Source organism: Lissotriton vulgaris, chromosome 6 (genome assembly GCF_964263255.1).
Source record: "Lissotriton vulgaris chromosome 6, aLisVul1.2, whole genome shotgun sequence".
NCBI classification, from domain to species: domain Eukaryota; kingdom Metazoa; phylum Chordata; class Amphibia; order Caudata; family Salamandridae; genus Lissotriton; species Lissotriton vulgaris.
Genome location: NC_141694.1, coordinates 266,731,884 through 266,744,031, shown reverse-complemented (window position 1 = coordinate 266,744,031; position 12,148 = coordinate 266,731,884).

The window sequence follows — 12,148 nt, the reverse complement described above, 5'->3', positions numbered from 1 at the left end:
CTCACCCTGGCTTCTGCGATGCCATCACTGAACTCCTCACCCTTCTAGCCATCGACTCCAAGCATTACAGCTTCCTCAGTGACCTCAACTTCCACCTTGATGACTCCAATGACAACACCTACACCAACCTCCTGGAAAGCATGAGCAGCATCTGCATCACCCAACTGGTCACTAGCCCCATACACAGCACAGTACACAAGTTTGACCCAATCTTCAGAGCCAGTGACAGAGTCAAGTACAGCCATGTCAGTGAACTCACCTGGATTGACCATGCCATCATCCACTTCACCATCGGAAGGTCCCTGGACACCACCTTCAAGCCAGTGAGTTCCTCCCACCGCAACTAGAATAAGGTGACAGAAACCCAGTGGATTAATGCCCTCATCACCACCAGGCCAAACACCACAACCACCATGGAGCAGGCTGTCCAGAACTCCTCTGCCTGGATCTCAAACTGCGCAAAGAGAGTCAACCCCCTTAAAGCCTGCCAATACCAGAAGATCCACAAAACATGCCAGTTGGTACACACCCGATCTCTGGACCTTCATAAATGGATGCAAGCAACTTGAAAGATGATGGAACTCCAAAAGGAACTCCACAGACCACGCAGCCTTCAAGTCAGCTCTCAACAAATACCACCAACGACTCAAGGACACAATAAGAGCAGACCTGACAGACCACAAGGAGGCGAGCGCCAACTACACAAAACAACTCTTCAGCAACATCAGAGAGTTCTCCAGTCCTTCAGTCAAAGAGAACACTGTTCCCCCTTCCTAAGAACTCTGCAACGCACTAGCAAACTACTTCCGCAGCAAGATATCTGCCATCAACAGCAACTTCAATCCACAGACATCGACAACCTCATCACACCAACGTACACCAACTACAGCCACCCGCTCTACACCTGGAACATACTCACCACACAGAACACCACAGCCGTCATGACCTCCATCCACGTAGGAGCACCCACAGAGCCCTACCCCCACCACATCTTCAATTTCGGGCACAAAGAAATCAGAGGTGCTCGCACCTCAATTCACAATGGATCTATCACCACAGCGGCCTTCACCGAAGCATGGAAACACGCAGAGGCCAGACCCCTCCTGAAGAAACCTGTTGCTGACCCAAGCAGACTCAAAAACTACTGCCTCATCTTGCTGCTTCCATTCCCCACCAAAGTCCTTGAGAAGGTCGCCTACCATCAGCTCACCTAACTCCTAGAAAGAAACAACCTACCCGATACCTCCCAGTTCAGCTTCTGCGCCAACCACAGCACCGAGACCACCCTAATCGCTGCCACCGATGACATCAGAAGCCTCCTCGATCGAGGTGAAACAACTCCTTGATCCTCCTTGACCTCTCAGCAGCGTTTGACACCGTATTTCACCACACCCTCATCAGAAGGTTCCACTACGTGGGCATCCAAGAAGAGGCTCTCCAATGGAATGCATCCTTCCTCACAGGATGCACCCAGAGAAGCCACCTACCACTATTCACCTCCAAGCCCAAGTGCATCATCTGTGGCATCGCAACACTGCCATCACGTGAGCAAATGTTTGCAGCACTTTGACAAGCGTCACCAAATGGATGAGGACTAACTACCTGAAGCTCAGTATGGACAAGATAGAAATGCTGACGATGCGCCCCCCCCCCCCATCTCAGACCCACACCCACTCCAACTGATGATATCCACAACCTCGGCATTGTTCTGGATAGCAAACTAGCTATGTAGCATCAGGTCAACAACCTGGTCTCCTCTGCCTGAGTCCACACCGATAGGGAAAATCTTCAGATGGGTCCCAGTTAACACCAGGTAAACTGTCTTGCAAACCCTCATCACTAGCCGGATAAACTACAGAAATGCTCTCTATGCCGGAACCACCACCCAACTCCTCAAGAAACTTCAGACCATGCAAGATACAGCGGCCCGACTTATACTTAACCTCCCCGAATATTCCCACATCACAGCCTTTTCAGGAACCTCTACTGGCTCCCCATCCAGAAGAGATGCCAGTTCAAGATGCTGACATTCGCCTCCACAACCAGTGTCCAGCATACACTAACCACCACCAGAACTTCCACCAAGTCGTCAGACAACTCTGCTCCACCTTGTTCACCCTTGCACAAGTTTCCCCGCATCTGCCGAAGCTACAGTGGAAGTCATTCCTTTTTCTACCTCAGAGCTAAGTCCTAGAACGATTTCTACTTCCACTTGCAAACATCGGGGCATATTATCAAGGGGGTTTATCTCCGCTTTTTTGGCTTTAAAAGCCAAGAAAGCGGAGATAAAATTATCTCCCTATTACCAAGCTGTCGCTAACACCAGTTAGTGACAGCTAATAGGAGATAACCTCCATCTTGGGCCCCGCTTTGCATGTCAGTGATATTTATCACTAATGACATGCAAAGTGGGCGTGCCAAGATGTTAGCCACTGGAAACAGTCCCTAACATCGCTATCTCCTATTACCAACTTTTGGAGATATTCGCGCTAAGCGCGAATATCTCCAAAAGCTAACACCTGCCCTGAGCAGTTCTTAGCCATGTTATCCAATGGGAGGTGGATAACATGGCTAAGAGCATTTGCTCGATAATGCATGAATATCGCGGACTTTTCAGCGATATTCATGCATTGCGGCCGTTTTTTATCGCATTTGCGATAAACCTTGCTTATAGCAAGGTTTATCTGCGATAAAAATCGCCGATATGCGGCGATAATTTTTGTCTCTAAACAAGTTAGAGACAAAAATTATCGCTAGTTGTTGGTAATATGCCCCATCATCCTTACTCACGGTTTTTAGAAAGGGATTCAAGACTTGGCTTTTCAACTGAGAGCAGCACGACTGCAGTGCCTGGATAGCCTCAGGGGGAATACCACACTTTACAAGTTGAATGATTGATTGATAAAGACTCCCTGAGATCACATGAGGAAAACAATACATTAAGCGGACTTCCTTTAGGTGATATTTATTAGCATGAGTTTAGCGACTCAATGCACATAGTTCACTTTTCCAAACTGAATCGACATTCATTTTCTATTTTTCATGAATTTCTCAATACAACACCGTTGGGTATGATCAAGACTTCTATTCCATAGTTTATACCAGCAGCAATATAAACAAGGTAGTGAAGTTCATAAACAGTTATAGTGTAATAAAGAAATTCTCAACCTTCAAAGTACATAAATCTTTTATTAACTAGCACGATATTAAATTAGATATTTGTAAAACTGTTTTAACGCTATATTTTATTTGACCAGTAGATGGCAATGCTGCATCACAAAATTAATTCAAAAGCAAATCGCTAGAAAATAAAACATAACGCAAGCGGTTTATTTAATGTCAAAGTTTAAAAATGGGAAATGTAACACATAATAAGGAGTCTTTTAGTGCTTCCCGTAATATCTTTAAGTTACAAACGTTTTTAGGTTTTAAGAACTCCTTGCAACACAGCTTTGCAAACCAGTTTTCTCGTAATAAGTACCAAACCATTGACAGATGTTTGATACTATTACCCAGACTGACATTGATTGTAATTTATTGAGCATGCGCCAATCTATTCATTTCAGAAAGTTAATTTACACACATCGCGTCATCCCAGTTACTGCTCCACTGCAGTAGTGCTTAGACTTTGTGAACTATGAGAGTCATTTAGAGTTTGGTGGAAGTTATTATACCTACAAACGTATCACAAAGACAGGTTCTCCTTATTATCAATGCCCGCGTTGCGTCCAGAAAAGTAGCGCTAACCACGATTACCGCCTTAAACTAGCGGCTGCAAAAAAAACGACTTAGCTATGCATATCATGGGAGGTGGATTCTATGGCCGAATCCACATCTCCCTATTATCAAGCGTTCCCGCTATCGCTGCTTCAATATCGCTGGATTTCCAGCGATATTACCGCATATCGCCTCTTTGGCAGGATTTTTATCGCCTCGGTGAACCGCGTTGTTGATAACGCGCTAACCAGAGATAAAATCCAGAGACAGACGGCGATCAATATTAAAGCGCTAATCGCGTTTTGCGATATTTATTGCTGATATGCCATAAATAGGTTGGTGAATAGGTGCAGGAAACTTGGCGCCCATTCAGCTAAAGTCAGTGCTTGCAGTGAAGCTATCACAGTGTCTAAAACTCCCAAAGCCAGACTCCATTTTGAGCATGTTAAGTTCACTTGTCTGCCTTTAGCCCTCATTCAGCACATCATTATCTTTCACAGAACTCCTGAAAGTGCCAATTCATCTAAACAATGACTTTGTTAACACACAGAGTGACACAACTCTGACACAGACTCCATGATATCCACATTCAAGGTCTGACAATGAATGTGTACAATAGAGAATGTATTAAAAATTTGACAGACATAACACTCCGTCCAACTTTTAACATGCTTTTGTATTTCTTAAAAATCCTGGGCCTCATTTATGAAAAGTGTTGCATCGCTGCGTGAAAGCAGCAATGCCTCACTTTTCATTGTGTCCTCCTTGTGACATGCTGGATGTGTCATATTTACAGTATGACGCATCATGTGGCAAGGAGTTACAGATACGTCAGTATTTCTGACATATCAGTAGGTGCAAAAACTACGCATTGCTGAAGTGATTCACAAAAGTGACGCAACTCCAGCAATTGGTCATTTCAGATAGGCAAGTTCCATTTCAAATGTGCCTGCGTCAGTCTTACGCATGCTGTGAGGCAGGCATAAGATATTGACGCATTTGCGTCTTAGAAGTGGCGCTGTGAAATCTCAAAGATTTCACTGCATCACTTCTATGAAGCTTACTTGCGTCGGAACGCCCACCCTGCATACATTATACCTGGTGCAGGTATAATGTGGTGCAGGGGTTTAAAAAGTGACGCATTTCCCTAGATGTGTCACTTTGTAAATATGACGAAAAACTGGACATTTTTTTACGCCGCTGGTGCGTCACAAAAAAGTGATGCACCGGCTGCCCAAAAGTGAGGCAAGGGCTCATAAATAAGCCCCAAAATCCCCAAGCGGAGTTTACTTTCATGGTGTGGGGGTTATTTAAAAATGTTTACGGTCCCTTGCCGCCCTCCGACAGCTTGTTGTGACGGAGAAGCCTCTACATCAAACTCTAAACCAGCCCCTAACTTTTTGTCCACATTAAAGAATTCGTTTCTAACAAAATGTTTTAAACTGCCAATGTATGTATTTTATTTTCTGTATAATATTCTACATACTATGACTAAACAGCTTTATTTTTTAATGATAAGCTAACATAAAGTCATTTAGGTTTTCCTATTTTTATTACCTTAAATACTTTGACTGCTTTTATATGTATATATGCATGTATTCATTCTGTGTTTTATGTGAATAAAAAGTGATATAGGTATAAAAAAATGATGTTTCATTATTTTTTATTAGATTAGGAATGCTTTAATTACTTACTGGTAGTTGCATTACTCTGAGTCCCATTCCCTTGCTTGCAGCCATTACATGTGATACTTCCTCCCTCATAAAGATACCAATCCCACGTATTCCAACTGAATAAAAGGCCCTCCCCCAGCACACCTCATGTTAGTATCAAGCTCCAACCAACACAATTGTCACCTGTATCATGGTGTGGGTGGGAGGGGCCATGTCTGCAAGCAAGGGAATAGGACTCAGAGTAGTGCAAATGCTGGTAAGGAGTTAGTAAATTACCTCCTCGTCCATTCCCTCACTTGCAGCTATTGCATTTGAGTTGTAGCAAAGGAAAAAAAAATCTGAATAACTGACAATGCCTGCTGAACACACATTCATTAGGACACATATCACCAGGACTCAACCTATTTCTGCACAGAAGAAAGTATCGGACAACCAAATACATCAGTGATACACTGCACCTCTGCAAGCCTATAATGCTTAGTAAATGTGGAGGAATCAGCTCAGGTTGCAGCCCGGCAAATGTATTCAGTGGATGCTCCCTGACACTCCACTACAGTGGAAGTGACCTGCCCTGATTCGAAAAAGGAGGAACCTCACCCTGAGCCTCATAAGCCAAAGAAGCAGTCACAGGATCTCCCCTTTCCTGGCTGAGCAAAACATCACAATGATTCCACCTCAAAAAGGGCTGAACCCTCTGCAAATAGACTAGAAGAGTCCATCTAACCTCAAGGCATGCAATCTCTCTTCCTCCTGTAACCCAGATAGCGAAACATTCTGGTAAAATCACTCCCTGCTGCAAATGAAAAGAAGAGCTAACCTTCAGGGTAAAACCAGGTACTGGCACCAACACCACTCTGTCAGGAAACACCCTACAAAATGGAAACCAAGAAGACAAAGTCCCTAACTCTCCTATAACCTCCTGGCTCTAGTAGTGCCCATAAAAAAGAATGTTTAAGTGTGAAGAACTGCAAATCAATTTACTCCAGTGGTTTAAATGGTGCAGACATCAAGGACTACAACGCCACTGGCAAGTCCCCAAAGGGGACAGACCTAATCAATCATAAACAGAAATTGGACAGTCCTTTCAAAAGACGTGTCAAAAAGCCATCTTCTTCCAACAAATTGTTCCATGGACACCTAAATGCTTGGATTGCCACCCACTCTACTCTCAAAGTGGCCACTGTTAAACCCAAATTGGACCCATCCTGAAAGATTTCAGCAAACTCACATCAGTAGGATCAAAGCCCCTAACCCCACACCATCTGAAAAAGGCCTACAATGCCATTTCTAAGAGTTACAAGTAGACCATTTCCTAGACACCATGAAAGTAGCCAGCACGGCTTATGAAACCCCCTGGTCTTTCAACCTCCAGGCTGTCAACGGGAGACTCCATAGACTCTCCACCCTCAAAATGGAGGACTCCAGAGGGGATGGCACCATCGGAAAGGGCTGCTCCTGCACCCTCATCATCTTCAACAACAGGGAAAACCAATTTGCATCTAGCCACCAGGGAGCCACCAGAATCACTGCAGTTCCCAACTTCCACACCTCACCAACAAGGACCTGATGAGGGGAAACAGAGGAAAGGTATACAATAGACCAATTGGCTACTGACAAGACAGAGAGTTGATCGGCAAAGCCTGAACCTGCCTGTCCTGGGCACATAATATCTGAACTTTGGCATTGCTCCGGGAAGCAAACAGATCCACTCCTGGAATCCCCACCAATGAGTCAAGCGAGAAAACACTCTTTGATCCAGAGAAAAGTCCCCTATAAGGGAATATTCGTGCTGAGCAAATAGGCTGTCACATTGGCTGACCCCTAAATGTGAATGGCTCTCAGAGAGAGCAAAGACCCCTGCACCCATTTGAGAGAAATCTTGCCCACAGTCCTGGAATAAGCCTCCCCAAATCAATTTCCCATGCATCCCAACCTGACAAACTGGAATCTGTGATTATTATCACAGGCTCAGGAGGATCCAGCTGAACTTCGTGCACCAGGTTTGTTGAATCTAACCACCGTGCTAGATCCCTCCTCACCCGTTGAGACATAGGAATTGAGCTTTCTAAATCTTAAGACCCTAGATCCTAATTGCCCGGAAATCAAGTGACAAACTTGTGAAGATGAAAACATGCCCATGGAACCAGGAAGATTGTAGACAGCATGTCTTCCTGAGCCAAGAATCCACCTTTGGACTGTCATGTGCCAACAGACTCCTGGTGTGACCCTGCAGCTTGCTCACTCACTCTTCCAGCAAACAAACTCAACTCTGAAGAGTTTGAAACTGTGCCGCAATAGTTTTTCCTTATTGATGAGGAACCCATGAGAACACAGAACTGCCAGGACCCTCTCTGTATGGGACAGCAGCACCTCTGCTGAGGAAGCCCGCACCAACCAATCTAGATTTGGTTGCACATATAAGCCCTCTGAATTAACAAGCACCATCAAGGGAACCCGTACTTTAGTGAACATCCTGTGGGATGATTTGAGCTCAAAGGGAAGGACTCAAAACTGATAATGGGAATCCTCTATGGCAAATTGCAAGAACTTTTGTTTGCGAGGGTTTGACAGGAAGATGGAGATACACATCTTCCAAGTCTATGGATGCTAACCAATTTCCTAGTCTAATCAGAGGAATGATTGACTGCAGCGTAACCATCCAAAAATGAAGAGTCTGGACCCAAATATTGGCACGTTTCAAATCCGGCAACAGTATGATTGCTCCTGTTAGACCTGGCACCTTGGCGTGAGTCTCCCTTCCACTTTTCGCTGATGTGCCTCCGATGTTTTTGCTGGTGTTCGATGCTCAGGGCACTGCGCCATGGCCAATCCGTGCCGCAGTGCAAGTGCTCCCAATATAAAGTGTATCCGTAATTGATTCCCATGATTGGCTTATTTGGTTTACCTTCAGTCCCCAGTAACGTGCACAAGGAGTGCCGGGGCTTGTAGATACAAATGCCGCTAGTGGGCCTGCAGCGCGGGTTGCGCCACCGACCGAAGCGGCCTCGTAAAAGATGTCTCGGGTCCACCATCGCAGACCCTGCGTACGGTCTGGTACTGTCACGCTGACTGCGCAAGTGCACACACTTGCCAGTCCCTAAACCTTCCCTAACCTTCATATCAGTCACCCCTATGGTCGGCCTATGGGCCGGGTGCATTGTAAGCGTGAGGTAGGACATGCCCTGATGTGTGTGGCATGTCCTAGTAGTGAATTACCACCCTTTTTTGTTCTTCACTATTGAAGGGCTGCCTGTTCTCTTAGGCCAAGGTGAGCTGCTGGAACTATTACACGCTATAGTCCCGGCCGGCTCAGGGAACACAGTGGCATGTCGAGTTTGGTATGCCTGAACTCAGAATAATAAAATACTTCCTTTAGCAAGGTTTATTTTAATATCCTGTGTTTGCAAATGCTACTTTTAGAAAGTTAGCATTTGCTCTCCTGACTATTTCAGCCCGCCTCTGCCAGGATGTGTATCTGTTGTCTGGGTTTGTGTGAGTGACAGGGCTGGGGAATTCCCGTGGACAGTCGGGGTTACCAGGTGGTGAATGGGGCACTTATACCAGGATGGGTAGGCAGAGTAGTCCTTGACTCGAAATAGGGTTGTGCTCCACCACCACAGTACTGGCTCCACCTCCTGCGGAGCATCTGATGTCTCTGCCCTGCACCCTGAAAGAAGACGGCAGCTTCCTGTCAACAGAGTACTCCAAACCCATGTTGAACCAGGCTCAGGCCCCCTGGCCTGCCAAGACAAAAGAAACCGAGTATAAAGGTAGGAGCCCTGCTCCTAAGAAATTAGATCCAGTTTTGACCACGACAAACCTCTGCCTGACTAGAAGGACCAAGAGAAGCTGAGGAAATGAAACCTGCAGTGGTGCCTTGCTGAGGACGGAGAGGAAAAGACCAGAGAGGACTTTGAAGACTTGTGCCTGAAACTATCTCCAAGGGCTTGATCACGATCTTGCCCCCTGAACGGAACCCCAGGACCATTGGGTTCTGTTCTGCCTGTGCCCGTTTGCTGTTGGGCCTTTAGTTCTTATTCCCTCGCTGGAGTTGTGACTCGGGTGCCTTCGCCCTCCAAGGTCGTGACAGCTCGGAGCCTGGTTGACCCGCCGCAGAGAGCCCCGCTCAGGCTTGAGTCACTCTCTGCTTCAGATCCGGGCCGCCCGCTCTCCTGTCACCTCGCCTGCTACGGAGCACGCTATGCGCCTCTCATCTTCACCCGTCGGAATCTGCACGGACGGTCCGTACGTCGTAACAAACCCGACTGTCTCGCTTTGCCCCCCTGCATACCAAGGACGTGCCGCACCTCAAGAAAGGCCTGCCGTACTGTGGTACTGAAGGCCTGGTGCTGCACCCGTCTGCCCGAGAACGCGACACCCCACACAGATCCACAGGTACGACCTGGTGTGCTAAGAAGTAGTACGCCCCGCAGGCCTGAACGCCGCCTCGCCCCATGAGCTGCATCAGACCCCGGATCGCCACAACCCTCCACACCGTCCCGCTCACCCGCCTCACCCCTCGAGGGGGTTCCGAGCCGGAGAGATCCTTTGGAGAACCGTTGGCCTCGTCCCGGGTCTGCCCTCACCAGTAGCCACGCCTGAAAAGCCTCGGACACTCATCGCAAGGTACACGTGAACTCTATCCCGAGTTCGCATTGGATCCAGGGTCCGCAATGTTTGTTTTCCCTGTCATCGTACCTTGCTAACCAAGAACCCTTAAGATCAATCGCTTATTTAAATCTGGTGGCCTCCAATCGCTAAACGTTATATGGTCTTGTGATAAATTCTGCATATGAAGTATTTTTACATAAAGTCTACGTATTTTCGATACAATCCTACGACTGGTGTCCGTCTGTGGTAGGTCAGTGGGTTTCCTGTATGTGATCATAAATGCTAAACTAACTATTGCCCTGAAGATTAGCCTTGTCTGCTCGCGTCACACTACCTAGAGGGTGAGCAACGGTTATTTCTAAAGGAGTAGTTCTCTTACCCTGACTAGAGGAGAGGGTCCCTGTTTGCCGCAAGTGCATACCTGTGCCAACCAGAGACCCCCGATTCTAACAGCTCCCAAATCCTTTGGGACTAAAAACAGAATGGAATAAGCACCCTTGCCTCTCTCTCCTGGAGGATCATGCAGGATCACTTCTTCTGAAGCAGCCGTTCTATGCCCTGGAGCAGTGCCAGATGTTTCGATTCCCAGGCTGGAAGATGAATCACTCTGAGTCCTGTGCATGAAGAAGGGTTCACCATGCTGAGAACCCACTTATCTGTGATGCCTCAATGCCACACCTCCAGGAAAACGAAGCAGCCTCCGTCCAACTTGGAATCCACTGAAATTGGCAGGAGTCATTCTGCTCTGGATCTTTTTTCTTGAAATCCTTCTTTGGGGAAAAACACTTCAGCTAATACTTCTGCTTACAAGCAGAGCACCCTTTGAACTCTCTGCAAGGAGAAGACCTGGATTTCTTATCCCAGAATCTCTTATAGTCAGACTGATCCTTATATGGCAGAATATACTCCCTACCATCAAAGGCCTTAGAAATCATTGAATCCAGCTGCTCGCTAAACAACATTTTCCCAGAAATTGAATTTTCATCAAAGTGGACTTCTCCACCACATCCATCTTTCAATCATCTATTATCCATCTGGCTGCCACCAAAGCCCAGGAAGACATAGCTGTAGCCTTAAATATATCCAACGAAAGATGAGCCAATAAGTGGGACAGCTGCTTAATTGCCTACAGTTAAGAACATGTGTAACCCTCCTGTGTTGCCACAGACAACTGATCAAAATAAATCCTTAATCACAGATTACGCTGTATATCCTCCATATAGGCTAGCCTTGACAGCTAGATTTTCTACCTCAAATGCCTTCTTCAACCCCCCACCGGTCTTTTTATCTAAAAGGTCAGTCGGAGTACGGTCTTAAGGACTAATGGAAGTCTTGCCACTCAGGGTAGCCTCACCCTCCAACATATAAAGCTTCTGCAAGAATCAAGGAACTGAAACCTTATCTACCTCCTTCCATTAAGACATCACCATTGCCTTGATTGCCTTCCCCCATTATCCATACAAAAAGGAGGAAACGCTTGATTCTGGTGCACCCGAGACAAGTTGTCCCACATCTTCTCTCTCTGGCTGAAGATGTAGAGAGCTGCTCTGAGTGTAAAGGTGAGGAATACTGAAAATCATATGCATGAGAGGATCTGCTCACCTTCTTGTTATTGGAAATGGCCAACGACTTGGCCACCACAGCCTCAATCATCTCCACCTATGACAGCAGCAGAGACAAATGGTCTGCCGTAGCACCTTTGTTGGAATCTGCCTTTCCCTTCCGAGGAAGAAGATGAATAAATACAGCAAGCTTCCCAAGCATCATTTCAACACACAACAGAGTTAGGAACAACACCGTTCCCCTCCAAACAGTATCCTTAAATACTCACAGTGCCCTCATCCCACCAATGACACCCCAGTATTGTAAATAGTCCAATCACATCCACTAGAACAGTGTGCACCAAGCAGCAGCTGCCAAGATTCCTTCATAATACATAACATGTGTCCCAAATGGGACCTTAATGCTTTTTGGCAGAGAAACACCACTCCGCTCCGCCGTTCGTATTGCCAGCACTGCACTACTCACCTCGTTGCGCAGGTCCTCTTCAGCCACGATCCCTCGATGCGTCAATTCTTGCAGCTGCGACAGTTGCTGCAGGGATTTCAGCAGTGGCGCAGCGATGCGTGGAAATTCTTGCACCATGG